Source organism: Rhinatrema bivittatum, chromosome 8 (assembly GCF_901001135.1).
Source record: "Rhinatrema bivittatum chromosome 8, aRhiBiv1.1, whole genome shotgun sequence".
NCBI classification, from domain to species: Eukaryota; Metazoa; Chordata; class Amphibia; order Gymnophiona; family Rhinatrematidae; genus Rhinatrema; species Rhinatrema bivittatum.
The window spans coordinates 100,794,012-100,821,115 of NC_042622.1; the positions used below are offsets into that span (position 1 = coordinate 100,794,012).

Sequence of the window (27,104 nt, forward strand, 5' to 3'; positions counted from 1 at the left end):
TGGGTCAGACTAAGGGTCCATCAAGCCCAGCATCCTGTTTCCAACAGTGGCCAATCTAGGCTACAAGTACCTGGCAAGAACCCAAAAACTAAGTGTATCCTGTGCTACTGATGCGCTAGTAACAGCAGTGGCTATTTTCTAAGTTAACCTGATTAATAGCAGGTAATGGACTTCTCCTCCAAGAACTTATCCAAACCTTTTTCAAACCCAGCTACACTAACTGCACTAACCACATCCTCTGGAAACAAATTCCAGAGTTTAATTGTGCGTTGCGTGAAAAAGAATTTTCTCTGATTAGTTTTAAATGTGCTACATGCTATCTTCATGGAGTGCCCTCTAGTCCTTCTATTATCCTAAAGAGTAAATAACCGATTCACATGTGCCCATTCTAGACCTCTCATGATTTTAAAGACCTCTATCATATCTCCCCTCAGCCGATTCTTCTCCAAGCTGAACAGCCCTAATCTCTTTAGTTTTTCCTCATAGGGGAGCAGTTCCATCTCCTTTATCATTTTGGTCGCCTTTTTCTGTACCTTCTCCATCGCAACTATATCTTTCTTGAGATGCAGCGACCAGAATTGTACCCAGTATTCAAGCTGCGGTCTCACCATGGAGCAATACAGAGGCATTGTCCAAGCCGCCATCGAAGAAACCCCATTCAGAAAAGGCATCTACCCTTTCTGCGACTGGGTCACCGAGGCAACCCTCACCCGGACGGGTATCAGGAGCCGTGACTCAGCCTTTAACGGTGGTCCAATATTTAAAAAGGGCTCCAGGGGCGATCCGGGAAACTACAGACTGGTTAGCCTGACTTCAGTGCCAGGAAAAATAGTGGAAAGTGTTCTAAACATCAAAATCACAGAACATATAGAAAGACATGGTTTAATGGAACAAAGTCAGCATGGCTTTACCCAGGGCAAGTCTTGCCTCACAAATCTGCTTCACTTTTTTGAAGGAGTTAATAAACATGTGGATAAAGGTGAACCGGTAGATATAGTATACTTGGATTTTCAGAAGGCGTTTGACAAAGTTCCTCATGAGAGGCTTCTAGGAAAAGTAAAAAGTCATGGGATAGGTGGCGATGTCCTTTCGTGGATTGCAAACTGGCTAAAAGACAGGAAACAGAGAGTAGGATTAAATAGGCAATTTTCTCAGTGGAAGGGAGTGGACAGTGGAGTGCCTCAGGGATCTGTATTGGGACCCTTACTGTTCAATATATTTATAAATGATCTGGAAAGAAATACGACGAGTGAGATAATCAAATTTGCAGATGACACAAAATTGTTCAGAGTAGTTAAATCACAAGCAGATTGTGATAAATTGCAGGAAGACCTTGTGAGACTGGAAAATTGGGCATCCAAATGGCAGATGAAATTTAATGTGGATAAGTGCAAGGTGATGCATATAGGGAAAAATAACCCATGCTATAATTACACGATGTTGGGTTCCATATTAGGTGCTACAACCCAAGAAAGAGATCTAGGTGTCATAGTGGATAACACATTGAAATCGTCGGTTCAGTGTGCTGCGGCAGTCAAAAAAGCAAACAGAATGTTGGGAATTATTAGAAAAGGAATGATGAATAAAACGGAAAATGTCATAATGCCTCTGTATCGCTCCATGGTGAGACCGCACCTTGAATACTGTGTACAATTCTGGTCGCCGCATCTCAAAAAAGATATAATTGCGATGGAGAAGGTACAGAGAAGGGCTACCAAAATGATAAGGGGAATGGAACAACTCCCCTATGAGGAAAGACTAAAGAGGTTAGGACTTTTCAGCTTGGAGAAGAGACGACTGAGGGGGGATATGATAGAGGTGTTTAAAATCATGAGAGGTCTAGAACGGGTAGATGTGAATCGGTTATTTACTCTTTCGGATAGTAGAAGGACTAGGGGACACTCCATGAAGTTAGCATGGGGCACATTTAAAACTAATCGGAGAAAGTTCTTTTTTACTCAACGCACAATTAAACTCTGGAATTTGTTGCCAGAGAATGTGGTTCGTGCAGTTAGTATAGCTGTGTTTAAAAAAGGATTGGATAAGTTCTTGGAGGAGAAGTCCATTACCTGCTATTAAGTTCACTTAGAGAATAGCCACTGCCATTAGCAATGGTTACATGGAATAGACTTAGTTTTTGGGTACTTGCCAGGTTCTTATGGCCTGGATTGGCCACTGTTGGAAACAGGATGCTGGGCTTGATGGACCCTTGGTCTGACCCAGTATGGCATTTTCTTATGTTCTTCCCTTCCAGAGCCGGGGCTGCTTGCTCCAGGTCTCTGTGAAGAACTGGGCTGGATGGTTCAGGAGGTCATCGATAAGGCGATGCACAGACTCCAAGGTCCCCCGGCGCCGAAATCGGTGCCGGTCGCGGAACCGACCATCGATTCCATTCCGGCAGCACTGGCACCGCTGCTCTCGAAGATGGAAGCACTCATAGCTGCTTTTCCACCGATGGATCCTGGGTCACAATGGCTCCGGTACCTTCCCCGCTTACCCTGTCATCGGGAGGAGAAAAACCGTTCCACATTCTTCCATCGGGAGTCCTGCCGATGCCTCAACCATAGATGCCGATGCGCCCATCGGCGCCATGATCCATCCATCGATGCCCTCAATGCCTACACCGGTGCCCTCGATGCCTTCATCGGTGCCTCCAGTACTTCCCTCGATGCCTTCAGAGCCTAGACCAGGACCTTCAGGAATACCATTGTCCCATCCTTCTCAGGTTCCTAGAGGGGCAGGTGCTGATCCCTTTGACACCTGGACTGACGATTCATCTCAAGACACTGATGATTTACCATCGCCACCTTCCCCTACTGAAAGTAGGAAGCGTTCTCCTCCAGAGGAGGACTTGTCCTTCATAAATTTTGTGAAGGAAATGTCTGAATTGGTTCCCTTCCAATTACAGATTGAGCAAGCTGATAGGCACCAAATGATGGAGCTCTTACAATTCCTGGATGCTCTCAAGGAAATAACCTCCATCCCTATTCACCAGGTTCTTTTGGATCTTCTCAAAAAGAATTGGGAACACCCTGGTTCCGTAGCCCCAGTCAACCGAAAGGCAGATACCACTTACTTGGTACAGTCAGCCCCAGGTTTCCAGAAACATCAGCTGGATCACCAATCTGTGGTTGCAGAATCTGCCCAAAAGAGGGCAAGACGCTCAAAACCCCATTCTTCCTTCCCCCCAGGCAAGGAGCAGAAATTCCTGGATGCTGTTGGCCGGCGTGTCTTCCAGGGTTCAATGCTCATCTCCCGGATCGCCTCTTACCAGCTCTATATGACCCAATATAATAGGGTCTTATTCAAGCAGATACAGGACTTTGCAGAGTCCCTGCCTCAGCAATTCCAGGAACAGCTTCAAACCCTGGTACACAAGCGTTTTGAGGTAAGGAAGCATGAAATAAGATCCTCTTATGATATCTTAGACACCGCTTTCAGGGTATCTGCAGCTGCTATTTCTGCAAGAAGATGGGCCTGGCTTCAGTCTTTGGACTTGCGCCCTGAAGTACAAGACAGATTGTCTGATCTGCCCTGCGTAGGAGAAAATCTGTTTGGTGAACAGATTCAACGGATGGTGGCGGAACTCAAGGAGCATCATGAGACCTTTCGCCAACTCTCTCTGATGCCTTCTGAGTATTCCTCCAAACAGCCATTCAGGAAGGATACTAAAAAGTAATTCTTCCGTCCAAAGAAGTCCTATCCACCACCGTCTAGAACTCATTCCATGAGACCTTTCCAAAAGGCCCAGTCTCGTCAATCTTGGAATCAAAAGCTGCAAGCAGCTCCTCAGCCGGGCCCTGCTTCCAGTTTTTGACTCCGGCATAGAGAGCAGCAGCCAGCTTCCACTGCCTCAGATACCAGTGGGAGGTCGATTGTGCCATTTCCACAACAGTTGGCACTCAATCACCTCAGACCAGTGGGTCCTTGCCATAATCTCTCAGGGTTATCACCTGAACTTTCTCTCCATCCCACCGGACTCCCCACCTCTGCTGACGTGGGGAAATCCGACCACTCACCACTCCTGGACCAGGAGGACTCCCTCCTCCTCTAGTCCAGAGCAATAGAGCCAGTGCCCTACTCCCAACAAGGCCTAGGATTCTATTCCCGTTTCTTTCTAATCCCCAAAAAATCAGGCGGTGTTCATCCAATTCTGGACCTACGTGCCCTCAACAAATACCTTCACCGAGAAAAGTTCAAGATGGTAATCTTGGGTTCCCTTCTTTCTCTTCTGCAAAGAGGAGACTGGTTCTGCTCTCTAGGTCTCCAGGATGCGTACACACACATTGCGATAACTCCATCTCATCGCAAATTTCTGAGATTTCTGGTAGGCCCCACGCACTATCAGTACCGAGTGCTACCATTCGGCCTGGCATCTGCACCACGAGTCTTCACCAAGTGCTTCGTAGTAGTAGCAGCCTTCCTCAGGACTCAAGGTGTTCACGTCTACCCCTATCTAGACGATTGGTTGATCAGGGCTTCCACTCAGCAAACTGCTCTGTCGTCCCTACATCTTACCTTACACACTCTGATTTCGCTAGGATTTCTTGTCAACTACGAGAAATCCTGCTTAGTTCCGTCTCAGACTTTGTCCTTCATAGGGGCAGACTTGGACACCCTTCAAGCAAAGGCATTTCTGCCTCGACAGCGAGCTCTCACTCTCATTTCTCTTGCACACCAGCTACAGTCTCAGCACCGCTCGACTGCACGCCACTTCCTCATCCTGCTGGGACACATGGCGTCCTCAGTACAGGTTACCCCAATGGCCTGCTTGGCCATGAGAGTCATGCAGTGAATGCTAAGGTCACAATGGACTCAATCCGTCCAACCTCTATCGACCATTGTTCATATCACCAACCCACTTCGTCAGTCTCTAGCCTGGAGGAAAAATCAGATCAATCTCCTCCAAGGCCTACCCTTCCAGGCTCCAGACCCTCAAATAATTCTCACCACCGATGCTGCCAACCTCGGCTGGGGAGCTCATGTCGCCAATTTGCAGACACAAGGAGCTTGGTCTCCAGAGGAAGCCAAACACCAAATCAATTTCCTGGAGCTGCGCGCAATCAGATATGCTCTCAGGGTATTTCAGGATCACCTTTCCAACCAGGTCATCCTGATTCAGACGGACAACCAGGTGGCCATGTTGTACATCAACAAACAGGGAGGCACGGGCTCCTACCTACTGTGTCAGGAAGCTGCGCAGATATGGCCAGAGGCCCTCTCCCTTTCGATGTACTTCAGGGCCACCTACTTGCCGGGAGTGGACAATGTGTTGGCAGACAAGCTGAGTCGCGCCTTTCAACCGCACGAGTGGTCCCTTGACCCCACAGTAGTGGACTTAATATTCCAATGTTGGGGTTTCCTCACATAGACCTCTTTGTGTCACCTCAAAACCGCAAAATAGAGAACCTTTGCTCTCTCACTCACAGCCAACACTCTCAGCCAAGAGATGCGTTCTCCCTCTCATGGGCAACCGGTCTCCTATATGCATTCCCTCCACTTCCACTTCTCTCGAAGACTCTCATCAAGTTACGTCAGGACAAGGGAAGCATGATCCTAATAGCACCTCACTGGCCTCGCCAAGTGTGGTTTCCAATACTTCAGGACCTCTCCATTCGCAGGCACATTCCCTTGGGAAAGGACCCGCTTCTGATCACTCAGAACGACGGGTGCCTACGCCACCCCAATCTTCAGGCCTTGTCTCTGACGGCCTGGTTGTTGAAAGGTTAATTCTTCAGCCACTTAACCTTTCGGAGCCAGTTTCCCGTGTCCTGATTGCTTCACGGAAGCCTTCCACAAGAAAATCTTATCTATACAAATGCAACAGGTTTAAATCATGGTGTTCTTCTCAATGCCTTGATCCCTTTACCTGTTCCACCACAAAGTTTCTAGACTATCTCTGGCATTTGTCAGAACCAGGTCTAAAAACTTCCTCCATCAGAATGCATGTCAGTGGGGTGGCCGCCTTCCATAAAGGGATCGGGGACATTCCTATTTCAGTACAACCCCTCGTAACACATTTTCTGAAGGGCTTGTTTCACCTCAAGCCTCCACTGCGCCCTCCGGCCCCTTCTTGGGACCTCAATCTGGTTTTGAGTCGGCTCATGAAACCACCATTCAAGCCTCTCCAATCCTGTGATCTTCGCTTTCTCACATGGAAAGTGATTTTTCTTTTGTCAATAACATCTGCTCGCAGAGTTAGTGAGTTACAGGCCCTAGTTACCTATCCGCCTTACACTAAACTTCTGCAGGACTGGGCAGTACTCTGCACTCACCCTAAGTTCTTACCTAAGGTGGTATCGGAGTTTCACATTAATCAATCCATTATACTACCTACCTTCTTTCGCAGGTCCCACTCCAATCCAGGAGAACAGGCTCTGCATACCTTTGACTGTAAACATGCTCTAGCATTCTATCTAGACCGTACAGCTGCCCCCAGGAAACGCACTCAATTATTTGTCTCTTTCCATTTCATCAAATTGGGGCAACCTGTGGGTAAGCAGACTCTCTCCTCCTGGTTAGCAGACTGCATATCCTTTTGTTATCAGCAAGCAGGCATTCCACTTCAAGACCGTGTTAAAGCACACTCTGTGAGGGCCATGGTGACTTCAGTAGCACACCTACGCTCGGTGCCGCTTCCTGACATTTGCAGGGCTGCTACCTGGAGTTCTCTCTATACCTTTACAGCCCATTACTGCTTAGACAAGGCCGGAAGACAAGATTCCATCTTCGGCCAGTCTGTCTTGCGCAACCTTTTTAGAACTTGATGTACCAACACCCTTCCGCCTGCCCGTTAGAGTTCAGGATGCCCTCTACCAAATTCCACCCCAGTCCTTGTGCCTATTGCACATCTTGGGTACATTTGGTGCATTTCTCAGACATCCTCAGCTTGGCACTCACCCACATGTGAGGACTACCATCTTGCTTGTCCTGTGAGAAAGCACATGTTGCTTACCTGTAACAGGTATTCTCACAGGACAGCAGGATGTTAGTCCTCACAAAACCCGCCCGCCACCCCGCGGTGTTGGGTTCGTTACGTTTTCTTATTTTAATTTTTCGGCACTTCCTGTAGCTTTAAACAAGACTGAAGGGGGACCCCTGCTGGCTGCAGGTTTAGTGCCATGTTGGGCATGCCCAGTAGATGCCAGTCAAAGTTCTAGAAACTTTGACAAAAGTGTTTCATGATTGGGCTCCATCCTGTGATGTCACCGATATGTGAGGACTAACATCCTGCTGTCCTGTGAGAACACCTGTTACAGGTAAGCAACATTTGCTATATCTACATCTTTATTAACCCCTTCAAAAAAGTGAAGCAGATTTGTGAGGCAAGACTTGCCATGCTGACTTTGTTCCATTAAACCAAGTCTTTCTATATGTTCTGTGATTTTGATCTTTAGAACACTTTCCACTATTTTTCCTGGCACTGAAGTCAGGCTAACTGGTCTGTAGTTTCCCGGATCGCACCTGGAGCCCTTTTTAAATATTGGGGTTACATTAGCCACCCTCCAGTCTTCAGATACAATGGATAATTTTAATGATAGGTTATAAATTTTAACTAATAGATCTGAAATTTCATTTTTTAGTTTCTTCAGAACCCTGGGGTGTATACCATCCAGTCCAGGTGATTTACTACTCTTCAGTTTGTCAATCAGGATCTTCTAGGATCACCATGATTTGATTCTGTTCATCTGAATCATTACCCATGAAAACCTTCTCCGGAATGGGTATCTCCCCAACTTCCTCTTCAGTAAACACCGAATCAAAGAAATTGTTTAATCTCTCTGCAATGGCCTTATCTTCTCCAAGTGCCTCTTTAACCCCTCGATCATCTAACGGTCCAACTGACTCCCTTGCAAGCTTTCTGCTAAGTTTTTACAGTGAGTTTTTGCCTCTACGGCCACCTTCTTTTCAAATTCTCTCTTAGCCTGTCTTTTCGATGTCTTACATTTAACTTGCCAGTGCTTATCCTATTTTCTTCTGTTGGATTCGTCTTCCAATTTTTGAATAAAGACCTTTTGGCTAAAATAGCGTCTTTCACTTCCCCTTTTAACCATGCCAATAATCATTTTGCCTTCCTTCCACCTTTCTTAATGTGTGGAGTACATCTGGACTGTGCTTCTAAGATGGTATTTTTTTTTGAACAATGTCCACACCTCTTGCACACTTTTTACCTTTGTAGCTGCTCCTTTCAGTTTTTTTCCTAACTATTTTTCTCATTTTCTCAAAGTTTCCCTTTTGAAAGTATAGTGCCAGTCAAAGATTTATTTACTGTCCCCCTTCCTGTCATTAATTCAAATTTGATCATATTATGATCACTATTGCCAAACGGCCCCACCATCGTTACCTCTCTCACCAAATCATGTGCTTCACTAAGAATTAGATCTAAAATTGCTCCCTCTCTCATCAGTTCCAGAACCAATTGCTCCATAAAACTGTCATTTATTCCATCCAGGAACTTTATCTTTCTAGCATGTCCCGATGTTACATTTACCCTGTCAATATTGGGGTAATTGAAATCTCCCATTATTACTGCACTACCAATTTGGTTAGCTTCCCTAATTTCTCTTAGCATTTTACTGTCTGTCTCACCATCTTGTCCAGGTGGATGGTAGTATACCCCTATCACTATAGTCTTCCCCGACACACAAGGGATTTCTACCCATAAAGATTCAATTGTGCATTTAGTCTCATGCAGGATCTTTATCCTGTTGGACTCTATGCCATTCTTTGGCAGTGGTTCCAGGTGAATGCTGCAGTGGAATTGGCCCCTTCTCTTCTTCTGTTGTCCATGCGGGATTCAGGATGGGAAGGACCATCCTCCCTTCAAGGGTACAGCATCATGAAAAAATGCTTCAGTGCGCCCTTTCATCAGAACAAATGGACATGTCCTCGTCTCAGGGCTGAATTAAGTCTCCGTCATTAGTAGAGCTGATTGATCTCCTTCCCTGATGAACCACGCAGCAGCTAGCCACCAAGCGCACTGATGCGTGTAGTCTGATGATGAAGCGATTAGTGGCCACCATTGGCATAGAGGGTGTCTCAGCTGGAAACATAAACACCTTTCCTTTGTGCTTGACCATCGTAACAGCTAATAAAAGGAAAGAAAAAAAGACAGCAAAATAGTCCGAACATCTTTACCCTGCATCTGCCATCTTGCTGTGCCCCTCTGTAAAATAATTTATAAACTGCCTATATGAAATAGTTCCAGAATTATTTGTTAATGGAACTTCTAGTTGAAAGACACTGGAGAGATGTATACAAGTGGCCTTAATGAAGAAGCTGACTTAAAGTTTGTAGTTTGCAGAAGTTTGGAAATGATCTCATACACATTTTGTAGGTTCTACCTTTTGCAGATCTTGGCACTTTTTCCGCTCCAAAGAGGTCCTGTTTCATAAAAGGTTTTTGTTTTGCTGCTGCCTTGCACTTGTGAATACACGCTGAAGCTTGACAACATATTTCCTGAGACCCAGGAGTTCAATTAATCTTCTATATTGTAATGCAGTGTACCACACTATAATCTACTGCGCTATAATGTATCCCCCCTAACCTTGACCTAATCTTCCATACTGTAACCTACCTTGAAACAACCTTGTAATGTAATCCCCAACAACTGATTTAATATACCACACTGTAATCTACTTTGAAGCAGCTGACCAGCCACGAAAGGGAGAATTGAAATATTAAATTAAATTATGTATTTATCTTTTAGCATCAACTGGCTAGTTAGTAAGACTTCTTATTGAAATACTGAGTTGTCAGGGTATGATATATGGCCCTGAGAAATTTCAGGATGTTTACTCATAAGACTGTAGAAGGAACTCAGAACTTTAAGCAGTGTTTCAAAAAGCATGGGCAGATGATATAATAACTGGGTGATGGACAACTGCTGGTGTTGAGTAGGAGACAGTAGTGAAATGTTTTTTCCCCCACAAGTGATGCTGTCTTGATTCTGTAGTACTGGCAGACCCAACAGGACGTGCCTAGAACACATACACATTAACTTGTTTTAAAAATAAAAACAAACAAAAAGAAAATCCAACTACTACAATCTGCAACATCAAGCCAGCCAAAACCAGTTGTCTTCCATGGATTCTAGAGATGTGCTTTTATTGAAAATGAAACAGAAACTTTTTATGACATTTTCTGTTTTGTTTCCTTTCATTTTTAAAATGACACAAACAAAAATAATGGTATTTCATTCATTGATATTTTCATTTCATTTATATAAAAAAAAATTCCTCCTGAGCCCTCCCCATATGGTCTCTAACCTCTTACCCCATCTGTAGGCTTTGAAAACTCTTTGGGGCAGGAATGATCACTCCTTTCCCGCCAGTGCAATTGTAGAAAATGGTGCTGGTCAACCCGAGGCTGGCACTATTATGAATAATTGCTGTACAGTTACCTAGGGTTGGCCTGTACCAGTTTGTTGTATGGCAATTATCCAGAATGGCACAGACCTCATATTGACCTGCACCATTTTCTACACTTGGTGGGGGCAGGAGCTGCTGGGTATCGCATCAGTCCCTAATGAGTCTTCAAAACCCTTGGATGGGGGGTATGAGTTGGTGGGGGTGGGGGGAGAGAGGATGATAAGGATTTACAATGGTGATAAGTATTCAGATATGATAAGTACTTGCCCCAAAAATCCTGCAATCTAATTGGGTGACTGAGGCAATGGTCACTACGATTTTCAGTGGAATTTGAACCCTGGTTTCTACTCTTGATTATGTTGGATGTGGGAGAAATAAATCTCAAAACTCATGCCCAGCTGAAGAACAGACCGCCCCTTTTTATTATTAACTTTACTTATTTTGAGAGCTTGTATGTGTTTATGCTGAAAGAAATAAAAGTAGGATCAAAGCAGTTCTAACATCAATAATATCAATTTGTTTGTGATCATATCATATCCTGATCAAATAAATTGTTGTTATGCTTTTAAACAGCCAAATATGTCAAAACATTTCACACAGATTCATTTTTGCATCCCTTTGGCTCAATTAGCTTCTATTATTTGAGATGTAGTTCAAAAAACTATAATGTATACTGATGGTTTATGGTTCCAGCAGACTTTCCTGCTCTTTGGAGAAGAAGGAAACTGTTATTTCTTTCTTGATAAGAAACACCAGGATGGCAGTGCTCCAGCAAGGGAACATAACATAATCATTGTCCCATTCAAAGGCAAGTTTTACAAATTTGTCAGATGCTACACAGATCAGCTGAAATTTGCATGCATTTGACTGGCACGTATGGCAGTATATGCTGTATTGAGCCTCCTAGACTATGGTGACTTACAGGAATCCCAGTTGTAGACCAAGCTCAAAAATTTCTGATTTAATGGTAAATAAAAGTTGTGTGGTTGCCTTGTTAATCCACTTGAATGCACAGAAATAAAGGTAAATCACAAAAAAAAGATACCTTTTTATAGGATTAACATACTACATCACTAGGACAATTTTCAACAAATATTGTTTACATACTCCACAGCAAAAAATGTAAATAAGGATGCTAGATTGGTGAAACAAGTTAAGAACAATAATCAATCTTCATAGACATGACATAAAACTTTATAAAGAAAAATAGGATGAGAGCTCAGAAGGTGAGTCCTTCTGAAAGGGAGATTATTCCATTAAGGACCTCGCTATCAGGGTTCTTAAAGGACACTTTAGGATTGCACAAGAATGGAAAACATTTGAAATTAGGATGATCAAACATTTTCAAACAAATACAACATAGAAGCATAGAAATGAGCAGAAGCAGAAGAAGACCAAACGGCCCATCCAGTCTGCCCAGCAAGCTTTCGCACTTTTTTTTTTTCTTTCTCATACTTATCTGTTACTCTTGGCCCTTAGTAACCTTTTGGTTCTATTTCCATTCCACCCCTGCCATTAATGTAGAGAGCAGGGTTGTTGGAACTGCATCTAAGTGAAATAGCTTAATTAGTTAGGGGTATTAACCGCTGCAATAAGCAAACTACACCCATGCTTATTTGATTACCCAAGCTATGTAATTCAGTCCTTGGTAGTTGCCTGTATAGATCCCCTTTTCTTCATTCTCCCCTGCCTTGAAGCAGAGAGCTATGCTGGATATGCGTGAAGTATCAGACTTTCTCCCCTAAAAGAACTTACTAAGGACCAAGGCCGGTGCAAGGATATTAGGCACCCTAGGCGAGCCTTGTGCCCACTGCCCCCCCCCCCCCCCCCGTCACGCTGCCGCGCCCCCCCCCCCCCCAGGTTTGTCCCTGGCTCCTACTGCATTTGCGCCCGCCGAATGTATGTTTCTTTGGGCTGCGAAAGGATGGGCACTGACGCGGCCTGCCGAATTTCTACTCCTTTGCTGCGAGCGGGATAGGGTTCCACTCGCGGCCCCGCATGGCTGCTCTTCAGCGCCCCCTAAGGGTCGGTGCCCAAGCCCTGCTAAGGACATTGGCTTTCTCACCTATTATCAGATATAATCCCTTTCAACTGCAAAGGTTTACAGTCTCTTCACCTCCCCCTCTCTGCACTCCTTTATAGAAATGGAAAGTGCCCCAGTATGAATATACGGGCGCCGGGAATAACCAGGTTCCTGCTGTGTGGGCGCTGCCACCGCCACGCCGATCTTACCGGATGTGCACGGAGGGTAGGGGATCCCTTCTCCCCCCCCCCCCCCCCACAACAGCTGGCTGAATGGCACCAGTAGCATCCGGCCAGTGCCACGAGTAGGAGCTCCTCCTTGTCGCACAGGCTGCTATTTGTGACTTCACTTCCCCCCCCATTGGTCTGGCGTCTGGCGTGGTGACATAATCAGAACACACCCTGATGTTGGGCCACATGATTGGCTGGGAGAGCAACGCGATGACGTCTGCAAAGGGGAGGGACCGGCAGGAAACTTAAAACCCGCCAGCTCCCATTTGTTCGGCCTCTTCCTCTTTGGCCCCCTGCGCGATCCCAGTCTTGCTGCGGCAATCGATTGCAACTCAGGTTATGGCACTGCCACGAACGTCAAGGTGAGTAGTGTTGAAGCACTTCTCTTACTATAAAGGGAATTTTGCCAAAAAAAAAAAAAAAAGTGGTCTTTAATTGGACCCTGCAGGCAGCAGACACGACGTGCCACATGCTGAATCGTGTCCTGGCTCCCCGCGCTTTTACCGTTCTCGAGACTGAGCGATCCCCCTTATTTAGATAATAATATGATAGAATATGAGATATCATAATAGATCATCTGTTACATTTTTCAGGACAGTCATACCATACTGTATTCAATTACAGAAGAAATTATTAGAAACTAAACTCAAAAGAGAAATAAATTGATGTTTTTCCATGTAAACAGCTTTAATAGCTCTGCTATCGCCCTGCACTGAAGCCATTGCTACCTGATTCTGAAACTGGGACAAAGGACACACACACATGCATTCGCACACGGTCTCTTTCTCTCTCTCTCTCTCTCTCTCTCACATAGGCGGGGAAAACACTGGGAGCGCAGGACTTGCCTACCTCCTTGTTCCCAGATGCATAAGACATCAGGCAGGATTGAAGTATACAAGAACTAAAGGCATCAGGGATTTATTATTTTTTTTAATAGAGGGCAGCAGTCAGTCTGCTTGAATAACCCTGCTATCAGCTGCAGAGGAAGTGAGGCAGCCTGGAAGTCTGAAGGCAGGAATGTGCTGGGGGAAATCGGCTGAAGCACAGGCTATGTAACTCAGACAGTACAGTCTAAACAGAGTGGAGGTAGTGTTGGGGGGGGGGGGGGGGGGAGGAAGGAGAGGAAACGCTGGCGAGGGAAATAGAACCCCCTGCGGTACTGAACAGCTGGATTACTTTGGGATTATTTTATTTCCTTCCAACCTGACTGAGGGAAAGAAAGAAAGAGGCAGACGGGCTGAAAAGATCTGGTAAGTCCTCTCCATGTTTTCTGGTTTGATTTCTTTGTGGGAGTGACTGTTCGGTTTGCGTGAAGTTTAATGGAAGAAGCCTGCGAGCTTTTCAACACAACCCGTCCAATGCGTATGAATTCCAGATCAGAAAAATAGTTTTAAGCAGATCTTATCCCAAACAATGGGGTGAGACCACACTACCAGTTATACCACCCCATAATGTTTAAAGGAAAGCAGATTATTGGAATATACACGTCAGACTCTAGGTTTGTTCAGCGTGAGTAATAAAGGCTGCCGGGTGACTTAACTGGCAGCTGCACTGTTGGTCAGCTTACTTATTGCACAGATGTTTCCCAGAGGAGCTTTTGTGTATAATCTGCCCAGAACAGCAGCTGCAGTTTGGTTAAATCGCTTTAGTTTTTGGTGAGTGAAAAGAACTTGTTGAAAAAGTGCTATCTATTTATTTTCTCCCTAAGGAGATCTAGGAAGCGTATTTCTCATTTGCTTAAAGGCCTCCTTTTCAAGTTTTCTGCAAGGTCTGAGTCAGAATGAAATCATAGGAAAAGGAAATCTCAGAGATCAGGGCACAGAGAGAGCAGTGTCGGAAGTGCACCAGGCACACCATGGTTGACACCATCTCTTGTGCTTGTCATTACTGGGAATGTGCAGACCTTTGCTAGCCCTGAGGGACTCCATAGAAAGCCAAATTAAATGACATCTGACTGCTATTAACTAGCATAGCTAAATCTAGAAGGCAGCGTTGCAAATTAACACCATGTCATCACAAAATTTCAACCTCCCATCCTGATATATTCAGTTCTTTATCAGCAAGATGGTACTTGTGAGAGTGTGGAACATACTAGCAGGAACGCTGGCGTACAGTAAAAGTGGTCAAGATCATGGCATGGTGAATATCTGGGTGTCACATCTGTTACACTGACTTTACTGTAAATTATTCCTCAAATGCTTTTATCTTTCATTAATTTCTCTTTTCCCTTATCTGTTTAGTTATAAAGTTGATACAATAGAGGGATCTAGTAAAATCTGGAAAATGTGATTTCATGTCTTGATAAAGAAATACAATTATTTCGGATGGTTCCAATTACTAGGGACAGATTGACCCAGTCCTGATTTTGCTATATTGTGTATATGAACTTGCTATACAGTCTGTTTGCACTAAGGAACTCTTATCTGCAGGTCAGTACATGTGGTGGAGGAAAACCAGGTCTTGACCCATCCTGTCCACCAATTTCTCTTTCATTGGGCATTATAACGCACTCTAAAGCTTTGAGCTTCAGATTTTTTCCACTTTTTTGAGCATTTTGTACTGTCAGGCAGAATAAACATTACATCTTGATATGTGCTGAGGAGTGTCCTAGCTCTGCATTAAAACCCCTGGGTTTACATGGGTCTATAGCAGCATTCCTGGTTGGCGGAGCCATCCTGGACCTTATTGTGCTATGCACTGCTTCTTGGTCACTCTACTCTGAGCAAAGTACATAGGCCCAATAAAAGCAGGGGTTCTGCTAAATATATGTTACATCGAGCTTTGTTGATAAAGCGGCTTGTGCAACAGAGTTAACGTGTATGCTAAATATAACACGCTCTGCAGTAACACCTTACACCCAAATTTTCAATGCGCTGTGCATGCTAAAACCAGGGGGAACGCACGTGGCCAGGTCATGTGTGTGTGCCGAGTGCATTTTAAAAATGGCCTGGCCACGTGTGTATCCCCTGGTACACACAGAAGTGCCGGCCTGTCTCAAAGGGGTGGGCCAGGAGGCGTGGTCTGGGTGGGGGAGGGGGATGGCTGGGACAGCGGCCATTAGGCCCTGTCCCGGGGAAGCGCAGGCCGGCAGCTGGCTGGCGCATGTAACTTACTTCTGCTCCAAAGGAACAGGAAACTTATAAAACAAAAAAATTAGGGTAGGTAAATAGGGGTTAGGGGTTGGAGAGGAGAGGGGAAAAGGTAGGAAGAGTATTTAGGGGGATAGGAAAGTGGGAAAAAGTTGGATTGCATCGCCGCGTGTATTTTAAAAAAAATGCCACCCCTGCGCACATGAGTGGGGCACCTGCATGCAAATCGGGCGTGCATGTGCGCGCGGGCAGCGGATTTTATAACATGCGTGCATCGGTGTGCGCATGTTATAAAATCGGCACATCCACGTGCGCGCACCGGGAACCGCACGCACGTGGACACCCGTGCATTTAAAAACCAATCTACCCCTTGATGCACTGTTAAGACTGTTCTTCAACATGTTAATATGTATGTTCTAGAATTAGTGCAGGCCGGTATGCAAATGAGGCCTTAATGTGTGGGATAGGTCTTTTAGTGTTGGGAGAAGAGGTGGGGGGAGACATCTGGTTTCGGAGTCCCCTTGCACATTGATCCAGGGAGGTAGAGGAAACGCCCTTTGCCAATCAGCCTTTTTATTTTTCATCAGGGTAGTGTGGAGGATTTCGACAGGTAGTTAGCATGCAAGGCATCGGTTTTTTTTGTTTACCATTCATGCTACTGTTGTAACCATACTAGAATGACAACAATATAAAACTGATTGTTTACCATGTTAAATGATATTTTACTGTGCATGTCAAATTTTTACTGACTTATACCTTTTAAAAGTTATTTTTAGCTTCTGTTTCATTGCATAAACTCCAAAATGTCACTTATTTGTAATTTCAAAATTGCACTGAACTATAAAGCACTTCTGATGCTTACAAATCACAACTATTTTGCAATATATTAGCCTTTCATCAGTGACAAGACTTGGGAAAAAACATAGGCACAGCTCGATGAGAAGAATTTAGGGCAGTGTAGGAGCCCCTTTCTTGATGCTTTTTGCACCAAATGGCTTGATTCTTAATCCCTGGAACGGTATGCTAGATGGGAAGTGTTGAAGGAGAGATCATGGACTTTCATGAGTTTCCAGAATAATTTTAGCCATTGTACTGGGTCAAGTGTCAATTTATGCTAATTTGTCATGAAAACAAAATAGCCTGGTGCTTGTTTATTTTTTGATTGACATCACAGTCATCTGTCTAATAAGCATATGGTGGTGGGTATAAGTGTATTTCAACGACAGCTTGTGGAAACAAGAAAGAGAGAAAATCCACAAACCCTTGCTCACACTGCCTTCATTTGTACTTCAGTACACCAGATGCCTGAATACATACACCAAAAGTGTCTGTCGACTTACTGGGAAGCCAGCATAAGGCTCCCTTCCTCAATCACAGCTTACCAGTTAATCTTGAGATCAATGTGAATTATAAAAACAACATAGCTGGGATTTGAGAAACCACTATGAACCTGTGAGAGAGCGCACCTTCTCTAAGAAAACACCTAAAAACTATCACCAGATTTGAAATGCTCTTGAGGGTCTAAAATAGTCCTGATTTTGGGCATGGCTGCCTTCCAGAAGAAATATGAAGTATTCATGTGACTTTGAATCCATTCCCTGAGGAGCCTATTAGCGATTCGGGAAATGAGGTAGGAGCACACAGATTTCAGAATTGCTCCACATGGACCTGGAGAACTTCCAGGGAAGGAGCAAGTTCTTCCAAATCAAAATATTGGTTTAATCGGTGTGTAGTTCTTCTCAAATTGCAATTTTGTCTCGGGGTGCCTGGCTCTTTTCCAAGATGGAAAGACAATTAATTATTTCCTTTTCTTGTGGTGAATTCACCTCAGCCTGGCACTATCACTACTTTTATTGCCTATCACAGACAATCAGAAATCCAGATCTTTATTTATTCATCCATTTGATTTATTTATTTATTTATTTTTTACTCGCCGAATCACCATAAAAGATGCTCCCAGTGAGGAACAACACAATAAAACTAGCATCCCAAATGATGTGCAACTTCAGCTACACAACATAAAATATTCATACACCCAATAGTATAAAACAGTACTGTCTATATAAATAATATAAAACAGTATTAAACTAAAAATGCTGAAATCCCCATATAACTGCATATTACATAATACCTTTCCTCTTACTGACACCTATAAATTACAGATATAAATGGTTGGTTACCTTTAGATTTACTCTTTGTCAGTGTGACTTTTCAGGAACAATGCCTTGGCTGGTTTAAGTTTTCTAAATTAGTCCTTTTCTCCCAAATTTGCATTTCTCATATCCTTTGAATAATAAGTTTAGCATCTTGCTTTGCTGCCCAGGCTGGGAGGCCAAATTGTTAATCAGCTGAACTGCCAAAGGACTGGTTTAATTGGATGCTAATGTAGTCTGTGTTGGTCACAGCACTAAATATTTATCCTGTAGTGAGAAATTAAACCATTCTACAGTTTAGATAATAGTAAGTATTGATTGCTATTGAGTTCTGCAGCAGAAAAATACTGCCTCCGTTCCCAAGGGAAGCAACAGTTACTTATTTCACACTCAAAGGTTAGGTGGCAGTTAAGGAGCATACAGGGGTATTTTTTCTTTTTGATGGTGGTTTTCAGTTGGTTTTTTTTAATCTTTTTTTTCATTTTGTTTGGCTTTAGTGTGTACCTTTTTACAATAGTGTACACTAAAATCAAACCCTAGCTGCCATTTTTAAATAGCACCTGCTGTGATTTCTTCCATCTCCCCAGGGTCTCTCCCCCCCCCCCCCACCTCCTTCCCCATGGACCACTCCAGACTCCACCTTAGCATATCTTAAAGTCAGAATGATCCCCAGTCACTCCTGCCCCATCGGTGCCATTTCTCTTAATGACGGCATCCTTTTGAAATTATTTTGTTGATGTCCAGCAACATTTCAAAAGGCTGGTGCCATTATGAGAAATGGCACTAGCAGGGCAGGTGCAGCAGAAAATTGCTTCTGCCCGGGGACTAGGGGAGTCCAGGTGGGTGGTGAGGGGGGTGTGGTAGAAAGTCTAGGAATGTCTGTGGCGGCTTGGGTAGGAGAAACCTTGGGATGGCTGTTTAAAAATGCAAGCCATTGTTTGTGTAACCTCCTCCTGGATGGAGCACATAAAATGCAAGAGGTTCTGGTACCTGTATGAGCTGAATGGGTTAGAGTTCAACAGTGTCAAAAGGGGGTCAAGCAGATGGTGTAATGGACCCAGATCCTGAGGCAAGAAAGGCTGAAATGTTCCCTGAACTGGAACAGGGAACCCAACTACTTGGATCTCCCCTCTGTAACTACTGCTCTTTACAAAGGCAAATGGTTTGTGCTGGCCATGGCCATTGCTTCCATTAGCCTTGACCTCCAAGATGTTGGAAGTGGCAAAATCCTGCCAATGTGAGATCTAGAGGAGTGCTGTGCCAGAGCCAATACCGCCAAAGAAGGGAACATTGTGCTGGAGGCACTGCTGTCAGTAGTTAAGTTTGGGGGGGGGGGGGGGGAGAGGTGTGAACCACCAACAGTTTGCCTAGGGCTTCAAATATGCTTGCACCGGCCCTGAAGCTGATATTCACCTATACACAAAATAAAGTCCACACCAATAGATATTCCAAACCATTAAACGTTCATTTCTGGGAATACTAGTAGTTAAATATTTACAAAATAGTAAGGGATAAAAACACTGATTTAATCAGGTTTTCACAGGTGTCTTAGTCAACAAGCAGGGCTGAATTAGCTATGACACATGGGTGATGTCAAATAACAATGCTGAAAGGACCTATCTGTCTGAGCTCAACTAGAGCTTTTACTCTACTGAGCACGCACAGGAGTTACCACTTGTGTACTGCCTCATGAGCCCTTCAGTCATTTTTTTCGTCCAACTTCCTGCACAGACAATTCTCTCTGTCTCTCACTCTCATTTGCCTTTTGGCAGTGTTTTCTCTTGCTTTTTTTTTCAATCAAATTTTATGATGACACAAAATTATTCAAAGTTGTTAAATCACAATAGAATTATGAGAAATTTAAAGAGGACCTTGCAAAACTGGGAGACTGGGCATACAAAAGGCAAATTCAATTTAATATGGACAAGTGCAAAGTGATACACTTATAGAAGAGTAACCCAAATTAAAGCTAGTGTCGTAGTTGTGAGCACTAGTGCTCTGGCATAGTTAATGCTGCCTCATAGGTGAACCCATTAGGCCCATGCCGACAGCTGGCAGACATACCTATTTGGACAGGAGCTGGAGCTTCACCTGTACCAGCCCCATTCCCCCATGAATTGAGCCTTTGGGTTCCAGGGGCTGGCAGGGCTTAGATGAGTGTCCCCTTAAGGAGCAGGTCAGAGAGAGTCCAGGTACAGGCAGTGGTCAGGGCAGGCAGCAAGCAGACAATATCTGGGCCCAGGCCAAGAGTCATGGCAGGCAGCGAGCAGACTATATCCGGGCCAAGGGTCAGGGTAGGTGGCAGTCCAGGAGTGAAGTCAGAATCCAAGCAGGGGTCAGAACCAGAGAATCGGGCCAAGAAAGACAGAGTCAAGACACTGAAGGACTAGACAGGGTAGGACGGACAATGTAAGACAATGGGGCAGGCTAGGCAAGATAGCAGGAGGATGAGGCAGGCACAGGAACAACAAGACAAGGCACAAGCAATAGCAAAATTCATGAAGGACTTATGACATAAGAAACTTTTGGTTGCTAATCCACCTGTGCCATAGAATCTCAATGTCGTGTAAGCACAACTTTTGAAACCTCCCTATGAGCCACTGGAATCGGCTTCCTTGAAGTTTCTCACATGGAAAGTGATATTCCTAGACAGCATCACTTTGACTAGAATACTCAGTAAGCTACAAGAATTGGTTTTTTTACTCTCCATACCTTCAGTTATCCACAACAGGGTAGTGCTCTGAATTCATCCTAAGTAATGGTTTCTGCGTTCCTTTTAAATCAAGCCATTGTTCTGGAAGGCCCTCCATTCGCTAGACTGAAAAGGGGACCTTAGCTTATTATCTGAAGAGAACTCAACCACATCATCAGGCTCCTTAGCTTTTCATCTCCTACAGTCCTAACAGACTTTTAGGATTGTAGGAGACGTTGTTTAATTGGCTAGCAGACTGTATGGCAAATTTCTATGCTCTGGCAGACCTTCAGATCACAGACTGTCCAGGCTCGTAATGTGAGAGCCATGGCTCCCTCGGTGGCTCACCTAAGGAGTCGTCTCTGTCAAAGACATTTGCAAAACTGTAATTTGGTGTTCAGTTCATACTTTCACATTCCACTACTATCTAAACAATTTCTTCAGAAGTGACTGTAGTTTTCGGCAAGCAGTTTGAGCAACCTGTTAGCTGAATAGTCCTCTTTCCATGAATGGGGGGAGAGGAAGTGTCTGGCTTGCTTTTTCAGTATGTGATCTGCCGCAGCCCTTTAGCTTGGGACTTCCCATATGCTCTGGCTAGTTCAGGTCTGCTCGCCAATGAAGAAAGCAAGTTTGCTTACCGAAAACAGGGTTTTCTGTAGATAGCAGATGAATTAAGCATGCTTAATACTCACTCGCTTCCTTGGAGAGTCAACTACCCAGCTAAAACTAGGATATAGATTTGACTTGAGGGGAAATATCCAATGTCTTTCCCAGCATCTTCTGCATACTCCTTTCCCAACGCTTCTCTTCCTCAGGTCCTGCATGGGCTATGGGGCCAAATATTTCTTCCGCTTTCCATCTAAGGCCCAGGCCAGGTCTCTTGATTGTTTCACTGTGGAAAGAAACACCATTTCAGTCTTGGGCCTTTCCTCATGAAGAGGAAAGCCCCTGGAGGGCCATCTCCAATGAGGAGGGGCCCCTGGGTTCACCAGCCTTCTGGTGGCCCCCTCCAATCTCCTCTTGCCAAATCTTGAACCAGACATTATATACTCCCTCTGCCCATAGTGGCAGTTGACTGGTACTGTACACATAATAATTTTCTCCAAATACTCAACAAGAAATCCTGGGGCTCCCCTCCCAAAATCTGTTTCCAGGCCATATTTCAAGATGAGAATCCAATTTAGGGGGCCCAACACATCTGTTGTTTTTTTTTAATGGTGAAATAAACATGAACATTTCGCTTTTCTTATGTTTCATTTCAAAAACTAAACAAAATGGAATCCTTTCCTCCTTAATTTCAAACAATAGAATATCACTAGCAGTGTGTGTAAAATTTGAGGCTGAATTTAAAACAGATGATGTTGTGATTTTGCCCTCATGGGCAGCCTCTTACCTTTTCTCTGCCTGCCCCGCGGTCCAGAGGTCGCAGTCCCTGGTCTTCCTTGTGGCTGGAGCCGCTCCTCAGTCTGTCCTCTGTGGCTTGAGAGCTGCTGACAACGCTGGGCCTGTTCCTCGGCCCGTCCTGCGAGTGTTAGCAGCAGCATGACCGCTGCCCATGGTTCTGTTTCCTGTTTCCTGCTTCCTTCCTAGGGGGCGAGGACGCATCTTCTTTGGTGATTTAAAGGACAAGCATTGGAGTGGCCCACTGATGACCTCAGTTCATCAGAGTTCCTGGAAACTCCCTCTTCTGCCTATTTAAAGGTCTTGGATTCATTCAAGCCTTGCCTTCGCAACAAGTCAGTCTTCTGAGGAGCTTCTCCTTCCTCTTGGACTCCATGTTCCTGCTCTTGCTGGGTGTTCCAGGTTTTCAAGGGATCCCTCTTCGTTTCGTCTCTGCTGTTCTTGATCTCCGTCTTTGATGTCCTGATGTTCCCGACGTCCTCCGTCTCTGCCATCCTGATGTTCCGGAAGGCCTGATGTCTTCGATGGCTAGAGGTCCTTACGTTCCTGATCTTCCTGATGTCTGTTCCTGTGATGTTCCAGCTCCTCGAGTCCTCCAGATATCCATCCCGAGGGTAAATCAGTTTTGTCCTGTTCCTGTTCTCGGACATTGGAGCTTCGGTCAGTTGGATTCCTTCCTGAGCCTGCCCCGCTCCCGCGTGGTCCGTGACCAGCCTCCAGGTTTTGTAGGGCGTGCAGTGGGACAGGGTGGTCCGTGACCAGCCCATTGGGTCTGCCCGTGTCGGTGGGCTGTGTAGGGCACCCTGAGGAACAGTGCCCATCTGTCTTCATCCAAGTCATCCCAGTTCCTCCTGTCTCATCTGGATTTCCCAAGGTCCGTAAGAGATATCCTTGCCTTGGACGTTTCTGATGCCCTGCGCTCCATCTACTCTAGTTCCAGATGCCTTCTATGGGTGAGCTTCTATCTGCTCACCTTTCCAGATGTGCTGACATCTTTCGTTCCTGTTGTCGATGCCTTGTGTTCTACTCCTGAGTCCTGAAGTCTTCGTCTCAGCATTCAAGCTTCAGTTCTTGTCCGACCTCGTCTCCTGTCCGGCCTGCCGCCTCTGTTGCTACCCAGTGGCAAGTCCGAAAGGGCATGGAATAGTCGGAGGACCACTCAGAGACCAACCAAACATGGAGACGACCAGGCCCCTGCCGACCTGCCTGCCTAGTCAGCCCCTGCCGACTAGGCAGGCAGGTCGGCAGGGGCCTGGTCGTCTCCAACCCTAGACGAGGTCCGTCTTACCACAAAGGGGCACACATCTTACCACCTAGCACTCCCAGCCAGTGGAGCGTAACAGATGAAATCAAGGGCGGTTCAACTTCGATTGAATTTTCAGATATTCCATTGGTGCACTGGAGAAATTCGTCAAAATTTTCCCAGCAAGTCTGATGTGAATTTGATAATTCGTGGGAAGCTGCATTGAAACTGTCTGCTGCACACATGGCAATCCTGCTTTGAACTCTGATGCAGATTCATAAATTCTAGAAATTTGCTTTGTAATTTTTTAAAGTACATATGTACTTGGTATCACACAAAAATGGGTTATATGAATTCAACCCTTTTTTTTGGGTGGGTTTTAAAGTTTATTTGATGAATGCAAAACTTCTTGCAGGTTCATTATATTAGTTCACCAATTCTTTTTTTTTTTTTTTTTAAGTTTGCACATTTGTAACCAATTCTTCTTTCTGAAGTCAATGTTGTCTACTTGGAATCCCTTAAAATTATGAGAGTGAAGCACTCACCAAGTAGGACTTGGTGTTTGATTTTTGATATTTGGGAATTGCTAGATGGAAAAGCTATGCAGCAGTGATGCAGCAGTTATTCAAGTCTCTTGCTAGGCAAACAGTATCCAGTATTTGAGGAGGAATTCTCTTACGTTACAAACCAGTTGGCTAAGTCTCTGTACACTTGGTCCTTCCTATACTTGGGGGAGAAGATGGAGAGAGTAACAGCTGCAAGGCCAGCCACAGACCTGCCTTAGTCAAGAGTTTTCACAAAAGTGCAACATGGCAGTGCGAGGATGGGGTGGAATTGAGTCTCTGCCCCTGCTAATGGGAACAGACCTGGCACATGTCCATAAATCTAGTAGGTTCGGGAAATTAATTACAATTCTGATAATGAAATGTATGGTCTGTAAGAGAGAAGTATCCAAGCTGGTATTGCTGTGTTGAGTTTTTTGTAAATAAGGTACAAGGGACTAGAGTATTTTAAGTGCTACTGTAATTCATAACCTAAAAATCTCTATTAACATATGAAATATAAAGTTACTGAGGTGCAGGGAATGAGAAACAAGAAAATAAAGAGGGGCCAGTTATCTGTAAACCCACCCCCTGCAGCCCTTTATAAAGTCATTAGTCTCTGTATTTTAGCTACATTTCACCTTAAAATGCAGACCCAGAGGGCAAACAACTGGAAGCAAACTGCTAGGCAGGAGTTGATGACTTGCTTTATTTTGCTCCAGCATCTTTCCAACAGGGTAAACCAGGGCATCCTTCCATCTCTATGGATCCTATTTGCCCATCCTTGTGATCTTCTCTTGTGCCTCAGTTCTGTGAAATTCAGAGGTCTGCAAAAGGCTAGGAAGAGGAATAAATCTCTGTGGAGCCAAGCCAAAATGCCCCCCCCCCCCTTGAACCGGCACTGATATTTTGAAGCATAAAAGAAGAACAAATGGCACAGGACAAATATATCTAGATATTCGGCTGGGGAATTTTTGTAGCATAGAAGTCCAAGATTGTAGATCTTGGACTAATTTGGATTTTTACAGTTCACTAAGGCTTTTCTCTCATTCTCTCTGTATGGAAAAGAAATGCTTAGTAAATGAGGTGCTGAGTGGGTACCTGAGACAGCAGTATATAAAGTGACTTGTCCAAGGTCACAAGGAATGTCAGTGAGGGAAGAGGGATTTGAACCCTGGCTTCCTTAGTTCTCAGCCCATTGCTCTAACCCAGGGTTAGGCTACTCTAATCCTGGAATGCCATCAAACAGGTTTGATTTTCGGGATGTCCACAAGGAATATGCATAAGATATATTTGCATACAGTTGAGGCAGTGCCTGCAAACCTAGGGCTGCAAAGCAGGGCTGGAGCTGCCTACCCCTGCTTTAACCACTAGACTACACCTTCTCTACTTGGGAAAAGAAGCCTCTGTCTTTGCCTGCTTCTTTGCTGTCTTATTTCTTTTTATTTTGTACAATCTTTTTCTTGTCATTTTTCTACAGTTTTGCACTTGATGGGAAAATAATAAAATACCAAAAGACAAAAGCAAAGATGAATATTAATAAAATCAGTAAATGCTCCTTGAAGATTAGAATTTGGTAGCACCATTTTATTTTGGCTTCCATAATTAAAATATCCTGTTATAATTGTAAAGATTGGGACTGCCCAGAAACACATCTAAAGCAAAATGCTGAGAGTTCTTCATAATGCCCCAGCCATCTTATGCTGAGAGCTTTTTCGCATTATGTGCGTTTGCCAAAACTCCTTGTTACTCCAGCACATAGTATATCCCCTGTTATAGATGTAATAGCCTCGGTATCATAGTAACCAGAGAGCCTTTTAAGCTGCTACGGACATGGCTGTAAGTAATATGTGGGTTCTGTTTTCGGCGTTAAGGGATTTGCATCGCTCCCTTAAAAGTTAAGCAGCTTCCTTGATCAATAATAGACAGTGGTAGCCAGATGGTAAATGCAACTCTGTTTTCCCAGCTTCATAAACTTCCTAAACTAGGCCACCAGAAATTGCCACATGCCAGGTCACGTCTGGGCTGTAATGACATCAGTAAAAATTAGAATTTACGAGCCCTGTCCTGTGCAGTGAGCAGGCCTGCTCCTAGGAAATTAATCATTGTTTAAATGTGCCAAGTTCCTTTAATTTCACTGGTTGTACAAATGCCACGCCATTCAAGAAGAGGCTGATAAAGGGACCTTTGAGCCTTTTCAGCTTGTATACCTACTGTTATCTGTTACCAGAACAAGCTTGGGAGGAGACGATTTGTTTTTCATTCTGCTTACAGTTCCAGGCAATGCAGTCCCACATTAGCATTTCTCCTTGCATGGCTACCTTGTTTGCTGCTGTTCATTTAAACTCTCAAATGAAGACAGAAGTCGGTGTTGTTTTCAGCAATGAGTACAATAAACTCTGCTGTTGTGGCTGTGTAGCACAGTTAACTATCTTTTGGGTATAGGGCAACTGTTTGACAGTGAAAGAATGTATTGAAAATGTTGTCATTCCAGAGTTATTAGATGCAGTTATGCAAGTTGATCAACAGGATGATTTGTTTATCGTGTTCCAGCCTTCTTAAAAATCTCCTTGTTCAAGGAGTGATTTGTAGTGAACCAGTGTGGGTGGAACTGAAGTTATGCTATAATGTATAGGCACACTTGGGAGTTTTTGATCTCTAGTCACCCTGAGTGTTCCATTTGGCAGCTTGCAGGCTGGCCCCGCAAGCCACCTCACTCACCCTGGATCTACCAGCGAGTCTTCATGGCAGGAATGCCGCCAGCGTCCAGGACACACTGGGTGCTGCTTGAGATGCCATCGTGTCACCTCTCCTTCAGTCTCCCTAGGCATGAGCATGCCCGATGCTCTGACATTTAAAGGGCTCGAGGCGGGAACCAGCCTCCGTGCCCTTTGATGACATCACGGGCCCTCCAGTATATAAGCCTCCCACGGAGGAGTGACAGGTACCTCAGCATTCCTGCAGTGCATGTTTCTCCTGCATTCCTGGTTACTGTTTATTTATTTTATTTTTATTTAAAAGCTTTTGTATACCGACATTCGTTAAGAAAACATCACATCGGTTTCCATCGAACAATAAGTAGCCAACAGGGCTTTACAATGAAACTGATAATATAAACTGGGGAGGGGTGTAGAGAGGGGGGGGCAGGAAAGGAAAGGGGAGAGGTTAGAGGGTGCGGGAAACCAAGGTTATGCTGTACAAGTAGGTAAACACAAAAACATAGTTAAATACAATTATAGATAGCGTACATGAAAAATATAGCTAAATACAAGTATAGATAATGTACATTAAAACTAGGAGGGGTATACGGTGAAGGGCCTAGGGAGGGGAGGGGTTGGGGGAGTAGGAAGGGGTGAAGGAA

At 44.5% G+C, this 27,104-nt stretch overlaps 1 protein-coding gene across 13 annotated transcripts in view; it reads left to right on the forward strand.

Moving 5' to 3' along the window:
- Positions 1-27,104, forward strand: part of DAB2IP (DAB2 interacting protein) — a 1,007,890-nt gene that overhangs the window by 651,000 nt on the left and 329,786 nt on the right. Inside the window, exon 1 of one of the 13 annotated variants that reach the window (XM_029614463.1) lies at positions 13,741-13,873. The exons of the other annotated variants lie outside the window; for them this stretch is intronic. The gene's annotated coding sequence lies outside the window, so the exon portion shown is untranslated. Of the gene's footprint in view, positions 1-13,740; positions 13,874-27,104 lie in introns of those variants that run through there. 13 annotated transcript variants of the gene reach the window in all.